The following is an 18,513-nucleotide window of genomic DNA, read 5'->3' as shown; positions in this document are numbered from 1 at the left end:
ATTTCTTAAGTTAATTTGTGTAGATTATATACACAAAAAATAAGACGATTCAGTATGTATAGTTATATAATTTTATTACATTTATTTCTGAAAAAATATAATTTATTTTAAAAATCATTCATGCTGTTTATTTTTTAAAGGAAATATAAAAAAAATTTATATAACTACAAATATTAAACTGACCTGATTTTTTTTATTTATAAATAATCTACATATAATATCTTAAAAAAATAAACAATTTAAAACAAAATTTATAATTCAAATAACACCTTCCAATCCAATAATTAGAAGGAAGACAAGTCAGCTCCCATTTATACAGGAAACAAAGTTCATGGGATTGGCCATAAATTTTGGAGTAATGCTATAGACCACTAATTTGTCACCACTAATTTCACCACTAGTGATGTGGTAATTAAAAAAATAAAATAAAAAAGACACAAACACACTGTGGCAATGAGTAGGACTCACTGTTACATTATTAAAGCCACTACTAATTAATGATCTAAAGCATTTCTCTAAATTTTGAGATGGTTGGTTTATGATGATTTCTCTGATGAGAGAGAGAGAGGAATTTAGTTCTGGCAAGCAAGGACTTGGATAGACAAGGACAGTATATTGACCATTTCTTGGAGAGAGAAGAAGGATTTGGATCCTCATATGTTAAGAAAAATGTTTTGGAGTTATATGAGTTTTAAAGGAGCATGTTTGTTTTGAGGGATAAGGATGTGGGATTGGACTATTAGTCTTACCGGATTAATAGTTCATTATTTATTTGAAAAATTTTGCACAAATATGGGATTATCTTATCCCATGGGGGAGGGTGAGATAGAAACCATGGAATTGGTATCTCATGGGATTATTTTGTGAAATGTCAATTTTACCCTACATGCTATTACTTAGCAAACAATTAAAAACGGATAAAATAGTCTTTTGAACATTTATAAATTATTTTTTTAGTATTATTAATTTAAAATTATATATTAAATAAAAAATTTTAATTATAAATTATAAATTAAATTAAATTAAAAATAATAAATTATAAATTATGGCCTTATAAATTAAATTTTTTTAGTGTTGTTAAAAAATCAAATTTACATATTAAATTAAATTATTTTTTTAGTGTTGTTAATTTAAAATTATATATTAAATAAAAAATATAAATTATAAATTAAATTTATTTAAAAATAATAAATTATAAATTATGGCCTTATAAATTAATTTTTTTTAGTGTTGTTGAAAATTTAATTTATATATTAAATAAATTTATTTTTTATTGTCGTTAATTTAAAATAATATATTAAATAAAAAATATAAATTATAAATTATAAATTTAATTTAATTGAAAATAATAAATTAAAATATTGTGCAAAAAATAAAATAAAACAAATTTTTATTTAATCTCGCTAAAAATAATTAAAATATTTAAACTACGTTTAATATTGCTATTACTTAGTAAATAATTGAAAAGGATAAAATAGTTATTTGAGCATTTATCTTTCTCCATAATATTTTAAACAAATATTGGATAACTAAAAATAGTCAAATCCAAACATCTAATCCCATGACTAAACAAATAAAGGATACAAATTTAGTCCAACCAAATAGTCCCGGGACAATGTATCCAGGACTAATAGTCCGATGGATTACAATCCCCCCTTATCCAGTCCGTCCAAACAAACGCACCAGAAGTGACTTTTTTTTTTTTCTTAAATTTTTATATTATTAGAGCTTAATTAAAGTTTCAAAATTAGTAGATGTATTATTATTGATATAATAATGATTGAGAAAAAGTCTTAAGGCTCATTTGTTAATTATATATTTTAATTAAAAAGTCAAAAAATTATTACAAATTATCCTATAATTCTCTCTACTTATATATATATATTTTTATAAAAATTTTAAAAATTAATAAAATAATTTATTTCCAAACGAGGCCTATAATATAGAAATCGATTCCATATTTATATATAATTTTTTCTCATGAGTTACGAGAAAAAATTTAGTAAATAATAAAAAATTGATAACTTTGATATTCTATTTATTTATTATTATTATTTTTTTTGGGGGATATATTTTGTGTCCACACTTGTTTGACATAAGTTAAAATGAGATTTTTTAGCTAAAATAGCTAAAAAAAAAAAAAATAATTTTTTTAAATAATAAGACAAAATGTCACATCCAGATTATAATCATTTTATTTTTTCTCTCACAAAAGTTAAAAAAGTCAAAAAATATATTCTAAACGAGATTTTTTAATCTCAAATTAAAATAAGAAAAAAAATTAAAAAATCAACTCCCCCGTCCCAAACCTTATTCTGTCAGGCAAGTCCTCCTTTTAAGATTCCTCAGGGGAGTATGGTTTAATTGCTGTATTAGTTGAAGGCACTATGCTGGGTTTGGTTCTTGATCATCTTGTGAGTCCACCTTTTACTTGATCAAGAAAATGTTGCTCTTTTAACACCGAAATCAAGATTTTATAACCGCAGAGATTAAAAGACAAATAATTTTTATTTTATTTTACGATAAAGCTTTGTAGCTCGAAATTATTTGGCTCCAGTAGCTCGAAAAACATCTTCTCTTCTCTCTCTCTCATCTCTGTTTCGAACAACTACCTCTATCCGAAGCCAAAAACCATTTCATCTGAGATTACGCTCACCTCTGCTCTCTCATCTTAGATCACGCTCATGCATGCTCAGCAGTCTCTTATCCATGCTCACCTCTACTCAGCAGTCTTTGATCCTATCCTAGATCTCTGTCATACCTCTCACCTCTTAACGCTCTGTGATCGACGACGAAAGAAGACGAACGATGACGAACGAGGATGAACGACGGCGAACGGGACCGAACGACGGTGAACGACACGAAATTTGAGGTAAACCTACAAGAAAATCAAAATTTCTGAGGTAAACCTAAAATCTCAAATCTAGGATTTACGTTTTGGCTTCAATGTTTGTGAAAATTAGGCGATTAACTTCTTTGATCCCTCTCACCTAGGAGGTAAACCTAAAATCCCAAAATAATTTTTGTAAAACCATGGGTTATCCCAAATTCTGTTATTAAGGTATTGGTTCTTGTGATACTGTTTTATGAAGTTTTGAATTTATACTGTGATAGATTTTAGTTTCATTTTCTGTTGAGTTAGTTCTGAGATTTGGAATATGAATTATATGGTGTTAGTTTGATTTGGAATATGGTGTTAGTTTGTTTGATTTGGAATATGGTGTTAGTGAAAACAGAAAATGAAAATGAAACAGAATATGGTGTTAGTTTGATTTGGAATATGAATTATATCGTGTTAGTTTGTACTAGGAATATGAATCCCAAACATTGAAGAAATGACATTTTCTGTTATCCCAATTGGTGAAATATGACTCACTCAATAAATTCTTGATGGAGATGTAATTTTTTACTAGGTTTGGTTAATTAATAACAAATTCTTGATGGAGATGTAATTTTTTACTAGGTTTGGTTAATTAATAACAACCCAAACACGACCTTAATGAGACAAACTAGGTCATACCAGATTCACACTTACCATCAACTAATTTCTTGACTTCAGTTCAACAACTACCTTCATTCCTATCCATCAAAAGGCAAATGAAACTGAAATCAATTTGTCTATTTTGATATGCATTTCATTTCTTTGACTTGTGTTATAAAGTATAGATTATCTTTGACTGAGCAATTCAATTTTCTTGTAATTGATTAGAATCCTTATATCTTATTATAAAGCTAATGGTTTAAATCTTATTCCTTTTCTCAAATTATGACTTTTGCTATACAAAAATAAAGGAAAAAGTTTCGTAGATCGAATAAGTTGATCATGTTTTGCTGCTAACCCATAAGTTATAGTTGTTGAGATTATGTAGTTGGTCTAAAGTTTACTCTAATCAACTTGAGTTTAGTCAGGAAAAAATTGAAATGCATTGCGTATTATATATGCAGATTACAGACCTATGTTTCTTCTTCTACTAATAATAGCAACATAATAGTAAAACCTAGATTGTGTGTTTGGGAGTTTGGAGATTTTTGGGTGTCTTCGGAGTCGGATTGATTTTTGGTCCTGGCTGGTTTAATGGATCTTTTCGTTTTCGGGACTGCCATGTTAGGGACTCTTCTCCGGCACTGAAGGGTCCTCTGGTTTTGTCTTCGAATTTGTGAAAGGTGAGGCAATCTGCTCGCTGCAACGTGTGAATTTTCTAGTCTTTGGGTTGTAGAGTTAGTTCTTGTGGGATGTTCAAATTAATTCTGGTGATGTGCTTGTAGGGATGTTCATTTCCAGAATTTTTTTTTTAATTTTTTTTATGCTGAAATTTTCCAAAATTTTCCCCAATGTTTTTTGCTGATACCTATTGGTTTATTGGTGAAGTTTTTCCCCAAGAATGTTTGCTACTAACATTCTGTTTTGCCACTGAATTTGTTGCCTCTAATGTTCTGCTGCTACATGTCGGTTTGCTTCTGAATGTTTGGTGAAGAATTTATGGTGGTAAATATTGTTTGCTGCTAAAATTTTGTTTGGGAATCCTTTGACTGTATGAAATTTTGTTTGCCAATCCATGTCAATTTAACAGCTTTACATTTCTCCATCTCATAAAAGCCATGTCAATTTTGTATGAAATTTTGTTTGGCAATCCATGTCAATTTTGTTTGGCAATCCATGTCAATCCTTTGACTGTAAGAACTGTTGGAAATTCCTCAATTTTGAAACAAATAAGAACATATATGCATTTATATTTCCTCAATTTTGAAACAAATAAATTATTAGAAATTCTATGATATACACCCTCTTCTAATATTGATAATAGTTTCTATTTTGGTCCACCCTTCTTTTTCTAATATATGGAATGTGAAAAAGATTTCTTACTATTTGTTTTCTAAAGATATATGTATAAATGAATCTGTAAAGTAAAATGAAGAAGTTATTATTTTCATGTGTATATTCAAAAAATATACCATTTATTAAGTAAAACTTCATGCTGAATGTTTGTTTAAAAAATGGTTCACCACACTGATTATAATACATAATATCTCACAACTTTTTGCATATTTTAATTTCTTTATTTTCAGAGGATGCAAACACAGGTGATCATGGCAGTTTTCAGGAAGCTTTCTTGATGCAATTTCAAAATCTTATCACCCCTATATTAGTGATTGGCCTGTTTCTTTCATCATTTTCATTTGGTCCTCGTGAGCAACAACAGGTAAGTTATATGCTTGAATATATTTCAGGACTTGGTTGTATGGGGCTTTTATAATCATAGACTCATAGTTAGTAGGATATATAGCTGAGTCGCATATTCAAGTTTTTCGTTAATGATATATATATATATATATATATATATATAATTTGAATGTAATTAAGATTTTTTGTTTTATCTTTTTGGGCCTTAAAACTTTGGAAAATGATTCTTTGCAGATTAGTTTCCAAGAGTTCAAAAACAAGCTCCTGGAACCGGGTTTAGTAGACCATGTAGTTGTTTCGAATAAATCAGTTGCAAAAGTGTATGTAAGGAGCTCACCACACAATCAAACAAGCAATGATGTCGTTGAGGGACCAGTTGTCCAAGGACCTGCTGATCCAAGCAAGAGCCAATATAAATATTATTTCAATATTGGAAGTGTTGAATCATTTGAGGAGAAGTTGGAGGAAGCCCAGGAAGCATTGGGGATAGATTCTCATGATTATGTTCCTGCTACATATACTTCTGAAATGGTTTGGTACCAAGAGTTGGTTTGGTACCAAGAATATATGTTACCTCTTCAATTTTGTTATGAATTGAATGTCGTGTTGTGATGGATTGTTATTGATTGTGATAGACTAATAGTAGTAGATAGTTATTGATGATGGATTGTGCTGGATTGTGTTGTGACTATTAGAAAGCACAAACAGCAGGTGCTGGACTAATGGATTTTTGGTATATCATGATTGTTTCAATATGTCAGCACCTATACTTGGTGTCCCTCAATTTTTTTGTGAGTGAAATCCCACAAACTCAATTCTTAGCAGTACCAAATTCATGAATATAATGCAAGCAAACTTAAAAAAAAAAAATGTAACTTGAAGATTGTCTTTCATGTTGGTTCATGTGGTTTTGACACAGTGAAAAATGCAGATTCTGATACATCCAGTGACAGTTACGTGTAACTCATGTACATTAAAAAACCAGGTCAACCTGATTATGAAACTTGGGCATCTTCACCTGCTGATAAAAATATAAAAACTGTTTACGGTATTAGAATTGGCCACAAGAGCACCCAAGTTGCAAATAGAAACAATGCATATACCAGTCACCAAAAGCAAAAGTAGATAGTGTGTCTATCCTCATAAAAACAACTAGGTCCGTTGATCCCAAGCACACAAAAAGTTGAGTGATTAATCTGAAACAGTTTTTATGGGACCATATGACATGAAATTAAAACAGTTTTTATGGGACCATAATCTAAAATCCATCATTAATCAAAACAGGGACACAAGAATAAATAAAAACCAAACCATCCATTCAAGTCATCCATTCAAATGGGACCATATGACATGAAATTACATATCATCCAGAACCTGTTTACAAAAATAGTAGAACATAGACATTGAACAGGTTACTATTTGTTCAACAGGTTGAACAGTGTATTACATTGAACAGACATTGAACAGTGTATTACATTAAAAATAAATTGGGGCATTTGGATCCAATAGTGATGGTACTGTAGAACTTTGACTGCTTAGATTGTTGACCATTCCTGATGTGCTTTCAATATTGTCCGGCGTTCCCATTGTGCAAACCCGTGCCTATAAAAACAAGTACATATTACAAAATGATTTTAAAAAATATTGACCAATACATTCATCGTTACAAATGTGTACTTAAATATTGAACACGTACCGGTACAGACATGTTGTCTTCTGTGCCCACCATAGAAGGAAAATAGTAAGCTTCATCATGGGGCACCTTATGATTATATAGTAAGACAATGTTAATAATAATTTGAAGCATTACCATAAAACCCAACAAGAAGCAAAGTACAATATTTTAAGTCCATTCAACACATACCGAAACATACATACTATCTTGTGTGCCAACCATAGAAGGAAAATAGTAAGCTTGATCTTCTGGCACCTATCATGAAATAGTAACACAATTTCATTACTTATTGTAGCCATTCAACTATGAATCCACAAAAAAGGTTACGAAACAACCTATGCCAAGTATTTACCTGTGCGGGAGTAGTCTTCTTGTTCTTTCTCTTCAACCGATTAACTATTTGATCAACCTTGCTAACCTTCCGCCTCGTACATGGACGTCCTCTTCGGCGAGCAACCAAAGGACTGAGTACCTTGCGAGTGTTGCTTGCTTTTGTAGTATTCAGACGTGGCGGACTTTTCGGCGAAGTATGCGAAGGTGGTACAATAATAGTAGAAGGTGGTAGAGTACTAGTACATGGCACATTACTCGCAGTACCCGATTCAATAGTTTTCACTCGATCCTTGATTTCCCTCACCCCAAGTTGAATCACTTTGTGTTTAGCATCGTCATTGGTGGCAAGTTATTGTTTGAATCAATATCCATTGTAGCTTCAAAGTTAAATACAATAGACAAATTAGTAAAAGAGCAAACTGAATAACTTTTTATAACTGGGAGCATGAGAGAGAGTAGCCTCAACATCTAGATTGCCTAATGCCAACCTAACAGATGTTGAAATTTCTCATAAATTTCTTTGGCAGCTTGAGCATGATCAAAGGTCACATTATAAGACACAAAAATTATATTGTTAAGGTATATGTGGATGATTAACTTGAATAAATTGTTGGACAATCTTCACTGTATTTAAAAGATTTAATTCTATTGTGTACACAACAACAAATAGAATTTAAAGAAATAAAGAAAATGAGAGAATTTGTTTGATTACAAAAATCAAACTCGAAATAAAAATAAATAAATAAAAACAGATTTTATTTTGTTACAAAAACAAAATTAAAATCTGATTTAAATAAATAAAAACAACACTGAAAATAAATTAAATAACTTACTTGATTTAATTTCTTCGAATTATTTTTTGATCAAGTCCAGTGTTTGACACTGTGTCCTTAAGACAGATTCGTCCTCTCCACGGTGCTTTCAGAATTTGGACGTCTATCTCCCAGGATGAAATGATCTTACTGCAAACAATAGCAGCACTACAAATTGTTTGCCTTATGAACACACTAAGTGTTTACACTCTTTCTTTCGGAAATAAAATGCAGCAAGATGAAGAATATAATTAGCAGAAGTGAAACACGAAATTTCTCAATGGAAAACATCAAATGAGGGTGGTCCTATTTATAGATGTGAAGGTGGCTCTTGGATTTGAATTGAACAGGTATGTGGCTCTTGGTTTTGAATTGAACAGGTATGATACCTGTTGGATTTGAATTCAAACAGATAGCAAAACGGGAAAGGCCCTGTTTGGGTGTGCACTAATTCCAAACTAGTTTATTTCTGTTTGAAAACTGGAAGGGCTCTGTTTGGATGAGTAATAAATCCAAACTAGTTTAATTCTGTTTGAAAACAGGAAGGGCCCTGTTTGGATGAACAAAAAATCCAAACCAATTTAATTTTAATTTGAATTCTGGATTTTATTTTAATAAAAAAATAAAATTAAATTCAAATATTTTTGGCCCAAAAAGATTAGAAGCCCAACCTAACACCACACACCCGTGCCCAAGCCCAGCCCGCCCGACCGGACGGCGGCGGCGCGCACGCGCGTGTGGTGATTTTTGGGTCCAATGGGTCTAGCCCATTTTGCCCATAACCTCTCCCTCTAAAACACTTGGGTACCCCTTGGGGCACACCCCAAGTATCTCACCCTAAGCCTTATAAACCCTTTCAAAACTTCCCACCAAATCAATGTGGGACAAGCCAATTTACAACCTTAAGGAATTTCCACCAAACCTCCATTTCCATGGAGCACACTTTGGCTTCAATTTCCCATTCACTCGGTAATGGTTTTGAGCAACCAAATATACCACGTGAATCACAACGTGGCATAGAACGCGTTACCACTTTGACCCGAGTAAATCGACACTCGGGGCCCACCTAAAAAATAGACCGAACTTAGGAAAAAATTCTGGTTTTATCCAGGATTTTATAACCATTTCCAACAATCCCCCACATGAATGGAATTTGATGACAACGGAAATGCAATAATATGCAGACTTTAACGAAAGAGTATAAGTCGAAAATATCTTGCATCAGGATAGGTAGTTTTCGGCTTTGAACCTTCCCTAGTGATAACCTATTGGACTTACTGGCTAACCAATGGACGCGATGCCTTGAATTGTTCAGCCATTTGTGTAAGCCAAGACAATAGATTTCACACAAAATATCTTCTAACACATCGTGGTTCTCACTGTTGTGTTCATTTTGGCCTTGAACGCGCCTGGTTTTCATAAGTGTTTCTAGAGAATTTAGCCTTTTTCATTCTCATAGAACCGGCCCCAGTTCAACACTCATATAGGTGATTCTTATTGTGAGTATCTCCTTATACTCATCTTGATTTTATACCTTAATCAAGATATAAGTAATCATTAAAAGCAAAGCTTATCCTTATACCCCTGCATACAACATATGTTGCAGATATCACTCTCACCATAGGAATGGGTAGGGAATTTTTAATCCCCTGGTGATTTCTGGTGAGCCATACATAACTTAGTTGTCCCTTTGAACTTAGTTCTTGGGATCTCCAGTCATATAAGTAGGGTTACCATTATGACGACTCTTATGTAATAGGCTTTAATCCCATCCCCTTTGATGAACTATACACTAGCTCTTTTGTCAAACCTTTTGTTAACGGATCCGCAATATTCTCTTTAGATTTTATATAATCTATTGAGATTATTCCGTTTGACAACAATTGCCTTACGGTATTATGTCGACGACGAATATGTCGTGACTTACCGTTATACATGTGATTCTGTGCCCTGCCTATTGCAGATTGACTATCACAATGAATGCAAATAGCTGGCACAGGTTTTGGCCACATTGGAATGTCTTCTAAGAAGTGACGAAGCCATTCTGCTTCTTCACCTGCTTTGTCTAAAGCAATGAACTCGGATTCCATTGTGGATCGTGCGATGCAAGTTTGTTTCGTGGACTTCCAAGAAACAGCAGCGCCTCCTAGAGTAAAGACATATCCACTAGTGGATTTTGAATCTTTAGTATCCGATATCCAATTGGCATCACAATAACCTTCGAGTACTGCTGGATATCGAGTGAAGTTCAAACCATGATCACAAGTAAATCTTAGATATCTAAGAACCCGAATGATCGCTTTCCAATGGTCTTCTCCAGGATTACTAGTGTACCTACTCAATTTACTGATAGCATAAGCTATATCAGGACGAGTACAATTCATTAGGTACATTAGGCTTCCAATGATTTGGGAGTATTTTAACTGAGACACTGCATCTCCTTTATTTTTTGATAAATAAAGACTGATGTCTACAGGTGTTCTAGCTAAATTCAAATCATCCTTGATAAATTTATCAAGAATTTTCTCAATATAATGAGATTGAGATAATGCATATCCGTCAGATGTTTTAGTAATTTTCATTCCTAATATAACATCTGCGACCCCCATATCTTTCATATCAAATCTTTTGTTAAGCATCTGCTTAGTTGATTTGATCATGTTTTGACTGCTTCCGATGATAAGCATGTCATCCACATAAAGACAAACTATGACATATCCTTGGTCAGTGTTTTTAACATAGACGCATTTGTCACATTCGTTTATCTTACACCCATTAGTAAGCATTGCATGATCAAATTTTTCATGCCATTGCTTAGGCGCTTGTTTTAATCCATAAAGGGATTTTACAAATCGACAAACTTTCTTTTCTTGCCCTGATACTACAAACCCTTCGGGTTGTTCCATATAGATCTCTTCATTTAGATCACCGTTTAAGAAAGCTGTCTTAACATCCATTTGATGTATTTCTAAATTAAACAACGCTGCTATAGAAATAAGCATGCGAATGGATGTTATTCTTGTCACAGGGGAATATGTGTCAAAATAGTCCAGACCTTCCTTTTGTCTGTAACCTTTAACAACAAGTCTTGCTTTATACTTGTCAATTGAACCATCTGCTTTCATTTTTCTCTTGAATATCCATTTATATCCAAGAGGTTTAGAACCTGGTGGAAGATCCACCAATTCCCAAGTATGATTTTGCATAATGGATTCAATTTCATTATTAACAGCCTCTTTCCACAAAGGTGCTTCAGGACCTGTCATTGCTGCCTTAAAGCTTTGAGGTTCATTTTCTAACAAGTATGTCAGAAAATCTGGACCAAAGGATTTTGATGTTTTAGCTCTCTTACTCCGTCTTGGTTCATCATTAGTTAAATCCTGTTGGTCGAGACTATTACTAGTCTCTTGTGTTTGATTGTCATTAGTTTCTTGACTTTGTGTACAATCATAAGTTCTTTTCTGTGAACTTAATTCCTGTCCTTTCTTGTAAGGAAAGACATGTTAAAAAAACACATCATTCCTTGACTCTATAATAGTGTTCACATTTATATCAGGTATTTCTGATTTATAAGTCAGAAACCGATATGCACTACTATTCTGAGCATAACCAATAAACACACAGTCTATTGTTTTTGGTCCAATCTTAGTATTTTTAGGAACAGGAACTTCAACTTTTGCCAAACACCCCCACACTTTTAAATATTTGTAGGAAGGCGATCGACCTTTCCACAATTCATAAGGAGTGCTGTTGGTTTTCTTGTGGGGTATTTTATTAAGAACATAATTAGCAGACAATATTGCTTCCCCCCACAAGTTCTGTGGTAAGCCTGAACTTAGTAACATGGCATTCATCATTTCTTTTAAGGTTCTATTCTTCCTTTCAGCAATTCCATTTTGCTGTGGAGAATAAGGGGCTGTAGTTTGATGAATAATGCCATGTTGTGCACAAAATTCATTTAATGGTGCATCATATTCACCACCCCTATCACTTCTAACCATTTTAATGGTTTTACCAAGTTGATTTTCAACTTCTGTTTTGTAGAGTTTAAACATTTCTAAGGCTTCATCTTTACTTCTAAGTAAATAAACATAACAATATCTTGTGCAATCATCGATAAAAGTTATGAAATACTTTTTGCCTCCTCTAGTTTGAATAAATTTTAGATCACATACATCAGTATGAATTAATTCTAGAGGTTCGGTTTTCCTTTCAACCGATTTAAATGGAGCCTTAGTTAGTTTCGCTTCTACACAAATTTCACATTTATGATTAGGATTAATTTCAAACTTTGGTATATAATCTAAACCAATTAATCTACGCAAAGCATCAAAATTCACATGGCCTAATCTACCATGCCATAAATTTGACTCAAGAATATAAACAAAAGATGTGTTATTCTTATTCATAGCAACTTTCGGTACAACTGTCATTACATTCAACTTAAAGAGTCCATCACTCATGTATCCCTTACCAACATACATACCACTCTTTGTTAATACAAATTTATCAGACTCAAATACAAGCCTAAAACCATTTTTACTTAACAAAGACCCAGAAACTAAATTCTTCCGGATGTCAGGTACATGTAGTACATTGTTGAGGGTCAGTTCTTTCCCTGATGTCATCTTCAAGATAACTTTTCCTTGTCCAGCCACAGTAGAAGTAGAAGAATTTCCCATGAAAAGTTGTTCACCATTTGCAGCCTCATTGTAGGTAGTGAACATCTTCTTGTCCGCACATATGTGACGAGTTGCTCCAGTGTCAACCCACCACTCTTTGGGATTTCCCACCAAGTTAGCCTCAGACACCACAGCAGAAAGGTTGATGTCATTCACTCCGTCAGAGATGTAATCCAATTCTGTTACATTGGCCTGATTGGTGGTCTTCTTACTTGTACTTCCATGATTCTTCTTAGGGCGGCGGCAGTCAGAAGCTCGATGTCCAGTTTTGCCACAGTTATAGCATTTTCCTTTGAACTTCTTGCTACTATCGCCTTGTTTAGGACCATCTCCAGTAAACTTTCTCTTTTTGTTATGTGGTTTATGAACTTGTTCAACCACATTAGCCTTGGACTCAATGGGATTTTTCCCATTCCTCTTTTCAGCCTTTCGGTTATCTTCTTCAATTCTTAATCTTACAATCAATTCATCCATAGTCATCTCTTTGCGTTTATGTTTTAAATAATTTTTGAAATCTTTCCAAGCCGGTGGTAACTTTTCCACTAAAGCAGCGACTTGGAATGACTCGCTAAGAGACATACCTTCTGAATGAATATCATGCAAAATTATTTGAAAACTTTGAACTTGAGATATTACCGTTTGGGAGTCAACCATAACAAAATCCAGAAATTTACCGACGACAAATTTACCGACGACAAATTTCTTCGTGCCGGCATCTTCTGTCTTGTATTTCTTCTCCAAAGAATCCCATAATTCTTTTGCTGTTTTCAGAGGACTGTATACATTATACAGCATATTGTCAAGGCCATTTAGGATGTAGTTTCTGCACAGGAAATCTGAATGTTTCCAAGCATCTACAGCGGCAACAACTTGCCGATCACTTTCACCCTCTTTAAGTGCTGGAGCCTCTTCATAGAGAAACCGGGCCAAATTAAGAGTTGTAAGATAGAACAGCATCTTCTGCTGCCATCTCTTAAACTCGGTACCGTTAAATTTTTCCGGTTTTTCTCCATGATTGATTGGTACATGAACATGGTTCTGAATAGGGACCGATGTAGGTGTAACAATAGGAGTACCACTGCCAGATGCAGTTTCAGTTGTAGTAGCCATAATCTCTGATTACAAAAATCAGAAAAAATTAAAACACAAATTAATTTTCTAGTTACTAAAACCAGAGAATAAATTATAACAACAAAATAATTTTATTTTCCTTGTTACTAAAACTAGAAAAATAAAATATCACAAGAATTTTCTGTAATACCAAATAATATTCTGAATTGTTAATGACACCAGTATCGTACTACTAGTTGTTGTCAAAGAAAAGAGACAGTATATTACTACTATCTGTCAAATAGCATAAAACACTATTTGTTTTTCCAACCAGAATATTAATTTGAAAACACAGAAAATTAAATACAATGAAGATACCCAAAAAGGAATATGTCTTAAGATTGTTGGACAATCTTCACTGTATTTAAAAGATTTAATTCTATTGTGTACACAACAACAAATAGAATTTAAAGAAATAAAGAAAATGAGAGAATTTGTTTGATTACAAAAATCAAACTCGAAATAAAAATAAATAAATAAAAACAGATTTTATTTTGTTACAAAAACAAAATTAAAATCTGATTTAAATAAATAAAAACAACACTGAAAATAAATTAAATAACTTACTTGATTTAATTTCTTCGAATTATTTTTTGATCAAGTCCAGTGTTTGACACTGTGTCCTTAAGACAGATTCGTCCTCTCCACGGTGCTTTCAGAATTTGGACGTCTATCTCCCAGGATGAAATAATCTTACTGCAAACAATAGCAGCACTACAAATTGTTTGCCTTACGAACACACTAAGTGTTTACACTCTTTCTTTCGGAAATAAAATGCAGCAAGATGAAGAATATAATTAGCAGAAGTGAAACACGAAATTTCTCAATGGAAAACATCAAATGAGGGTGGTCCTATTTATAGATGTGAAGGTGGCTCTTGGATTTGAATTGAACAGGTATGTGGCTCTTGGTTTTGAATTGAACAGGTATGATACCTGTTGGATTTGAATTCAAACAGATAGCAAAACGGGAAGGACCCTGTTTGGGTGTGCACTAATTCAAAACAGGAAGGGCCCTGTTTGGATGAACAAAAAATCCAAACCAATTTAATTTTAATTTGAATTCTGGATTTTATTTTAATAAAAAATAAAATTAAATTCAAATATTTTTGGCCCAAAAAGATTAGAAGCCCAACCCAACACCACACACCCGTGCCCAAACCCAGCCCGCCCGACCGGACGGCGGCGCGCGCGCGCGTGTGGTGATTTTTGGGTCCAATGGGTCTAGCCTATAACCTCTCCCTCTAAAACACTTGGGTACCCCTTGGGGCACACCCCAAGTATCTCACCCTAAGCCTTATAAACCCTTTCAAAACTTCCCACCAAATCAATGTGGGACAAGCCAATTTACAACCTTAAGGAATTTCCACAAAAACTCCATTTCCATGGAGCACACTTTGGCTTCAATTTCCCATTCATTCGGTAATGGTTTTGAGCAACCAAATATACCACGTGAATCACAACGCGGCATAGAACGCGTTACCACTTTGACCCGAGTAAATCGACACTCGGGGCCCACCTAAAAAATAGACCGAACTTAGGAAAAAATTCTGGTTTTATCCAGGATTTTATAACCATTTCCAACATAAATAAATCTGAATCTCAGACAATGCATGTGAAAGAATAAATAAATCCAAATTTTTTTTTTAAATAATAGTAGACAGTGTGAAGGTATCACATTATAAGGCACAAATTTTTTTTTTTTTAATAATGTCAGACAATGTGTTTTTTAGAAAGATTCAGGGTACATAAAGATTTGTTTGCCATAACAGATCTAATTATTTATTTCTTTAGAAAGATTCAGGGTACATAAAGATTTTTTAATAATCTAGCAAATTAATCAGATAGTGTGAGTTTATTTATTTCTGTGTATTATTTTGTGTTTTTAGATTTGTGCACTTACAGTTTATCTTTATCCTTACATCAATAACATCAAATGTCTTGAACTCATCATCACTAAGAAAACACAAACAATCTTAGCTCATCAGTCTTCAAACTAAGTATGTGGACAGAAATACACAATTTTACATTAAATGTATTATCAGTTACACATTTAATAGAGGAATCTCTTAATTACATGACCTTTCACACTACGCTGGCTTCAAAATTAGTGTGGACTCTACAGTGTATATGAGATGATACACTATTGGACTGTCAAAGCTATATCAGCACCGTTCAAATAGCTGACTTGTGAGATATTCTCAATCAAGTGTGAGTTTATTTATTTTTTAGACAATGAATCTGAAAAAAAATCCTTAACTAATACAGCAATGGAAGACATGGCAATAAATCCAATCTGCTAATTTATTTTTGGGTACCTCTTATTTTCACAATAATGTTATTTTCATTGCAAATCACATCTGTTATTGAATGAAAATTTTCGAGCAGATTGGATTTATGATTGACCAATGGATGTGATTTACAGAGTAACCAATGGAAGAGCAACCACAGAGTTTTGAGCTCTGGATCATTTTCCTAATTTTATGATAGACCAATGGAAGAGCAATCATGGCAGCCATAATCATCTTAGGTAGCTGTCATGGCATCCACAATGACAGAGCAATGTTTGAAGGGGAAAATACCTTATCCACAACTCAAGCAAACTTCCTCCTCTTCCACCCCGATGAAATAGCAGCGGCGGCGGCAAAAGCTAGGTCATAGACGTTGCTCCTGTATCTCTTCTCTACTCTGTTCTTTATTTCTCTTTTTTTTTGGTTTTGTTTTTGAAATGAAATGAAAGGGGTGTATGTACCCAGTGGCTACAGCAGCGCAACAGGTGATTAAAACACAATTTCGAGCCCTTTCGAACCAAGCACTTTCGAGCTACATAGCGGTTCCGTTTATTTTATTGTATATACAATAGTATATATAATAAAATATATAAATTATATATGTATATATATAAAAAAATTAAATATCGTATAAACAATCTTTAATAAGATTATGAAATTTTTTGAAAGAAAACAAAAAAAAGAAAGTAAGATGAGACACTACAAGAAATGTCACTTTTGGCTACCAAAATATTGGTCGCCAAAAGTCCAATATTTAGTCGCTGAAACGATTTAGCGACTAAAATATTTTGTCGCCAAGCTCGTCGCTTTTACCCTGTCGGCGTTAGTATTGGCGACTAAACTTTGTTTGGTCGCCGAAAGTGACTACATTTGGCTACTAAATTTAGTTTAGTCGGCAAAAGTTATGTTCCGCCACTAAAGACTTTAGTCGCCAAATGAGGCTTTTTGGCTACCAAATTGTTGTGGTCGGGGAAGGTGTTGCTTTTAGCTACTAAATAATTCGTCGCCAAAAGTACACATTTGGCTACGAAACGTTATTTAGTCGGCAAAAGGTGAATTCAACGACTAAAGGTTTAGTCACTAAAAGTGCTACCATAATTTCAGAATGGCTATTATAGACCAAACATTTTTGTCACCAATAGAATACATATTTTTAGCGACTGCGTAACTTTTGTCGTTGTTACTTTTGCCCACTAAAAGTTTCGTAGCCAAAAGCCTCCTCACATTCACTCTTCACTTTTTGCCACCAAATGTTTTAGTTGCCAAATGATACCATTTTTTTTTTCCGTGGCTAAAAAAATTAGTGGCCAATTGTTTCTTTCTCTCATTCTCAATTGTTTTAGCTACTAATTATTTGGTCACAAAAACTTTTTTGGTTATGTTTCTGCTACTAAATTTTTTGTCACCAAAACATTTGATTACGTATTTGGCTACCAAAATATTTGGTGGTCAAGTACTTTAACGTGGTTTTTTTTTTTTTAAATAAAAATTTCTAAACCACCTGTACCCTGTATAAACAATATTAATATAATCCATCAACGCTAAATATGTTATCAAGCATTCAACAACGTGCACACATTTCAGTTCCAACCATCCAAAATTTAATATTGAACGTCCAATTATATATATATTACAAATTCCATAAGAACCACGTCTAATCCAACGTCAATAATTTAATTTCACATATAATACAAGAATAACCAAATTAATTGTACACCTACGACTTCTGTACCACAACAAAAATTATATTCTGTACTGTCCCAAAACTATTTTGTACCACGTGCTATGTTCATTTCTACCATGCCAAATTAGATGATATTTACCATACCTAAAAAGTAATTTTTACAAACCATTATATATACGGATAGAAATATAAAAACAATGCCCTTCCGTACTTGTCAACAAAAACACAAGGTCATTTCTATGTCCAAAAACATTTGCAGAAAAGGGGAAAAAAATCATTAGTTTGGTGCGTGCAGAGGCACTTCTGTTCAACATACATATATATATTGTAATAATTTCAAACATTAAAAGACAAGGAGAGTAATATCTATTCACTAATGAAAGACATCCAAACATGGACCCATCATGAGTTCTTGTTTTAGCTTTTTAATCTCTAAATCTATCTAAGTAAATTTTAGTAGTTAAATGTGAAACTAAACTATGTAGGTATTACCAAATTACAAAAATTGTGGGTGTACTTACCATTTCATCAAAAAATTATTTGTTATAAAAATGTAAGAGGACCCATCATTATAGTTTGTCTGGTATCCATAAAACTCACTATGCTTATGCTTTTGTGACCTCTATGAAGCTTCTAGTTACATTAAAACAGTGCTTTCCTGACCTTCATGGATCGAAATTGGTGTGTACTTTTTCTTCATAAAAGATTCTAATTTATTCGATATAATCATAGAAAGTTTGGAAAC

At 33.0% G+C, this 18,513-nt stretch overlaps 1 long non-coding RNA gene and 1 other non-coding gene across 2 annotated transcripts; one reads left to right on the top strand and one right to left on the bottom strand.

Moving 5' to 3' along the window:
• Positions 1 to 2,300: 2,300 nt before the first annotated feature.
• Positions 2,301 to 5,949, top strand: LOC114276227 (uncharacterized). The gene is made up of 3 exons (XR_014344819.1): positions 2,301 to 2,872; positions 5,068 to 5,201; positions 5,417 to 5,949. It is a non-coding gene; the product is annotated as an uncharacterized LOC114276227 (transcript).
• Positions 5,950 to 6,498: 549 nt separating this feature from the next.
• On the bottom strand, positions 6,499 to 16,572 carry LOC114276236 (uncharacterized). The gene is made up of 5 exons (XR_014345411.1): positions 16,376 to 16,572; positions 7,210 to 7,567; positions 7,047 to 7,112; positions 6,879 to 6,944; positions 6,499 to 6,784 (listed from the first exon to the last, which is right to left on the bottom strand). It is a non-coding gene; the product is annotated as an uncharacterized LOC114276236 (long non-coding RNA).
• Positions 16,573 to 18,513: the final 1,941 nt, after the last annotated feature.

Source organism: Camellia sinensis, chromosome 11 (genome assembly GCF_055761805.1).
Source record: "Camellia sinensis isolate YWXY chromosome 11, ASM5576180v1, whole genome shotgun sequence".
Classification (NCBI taxonomy): domain Eukaryota; kingdom Viridiplantae; phylum Streptophyta; class Magnoliopsida; order Ericales; family Theaceae; genus Camellia; species Camellia sinensis.
This window is presented reverse-complemented; position numbering and strand designations above follow the sequence as displayed.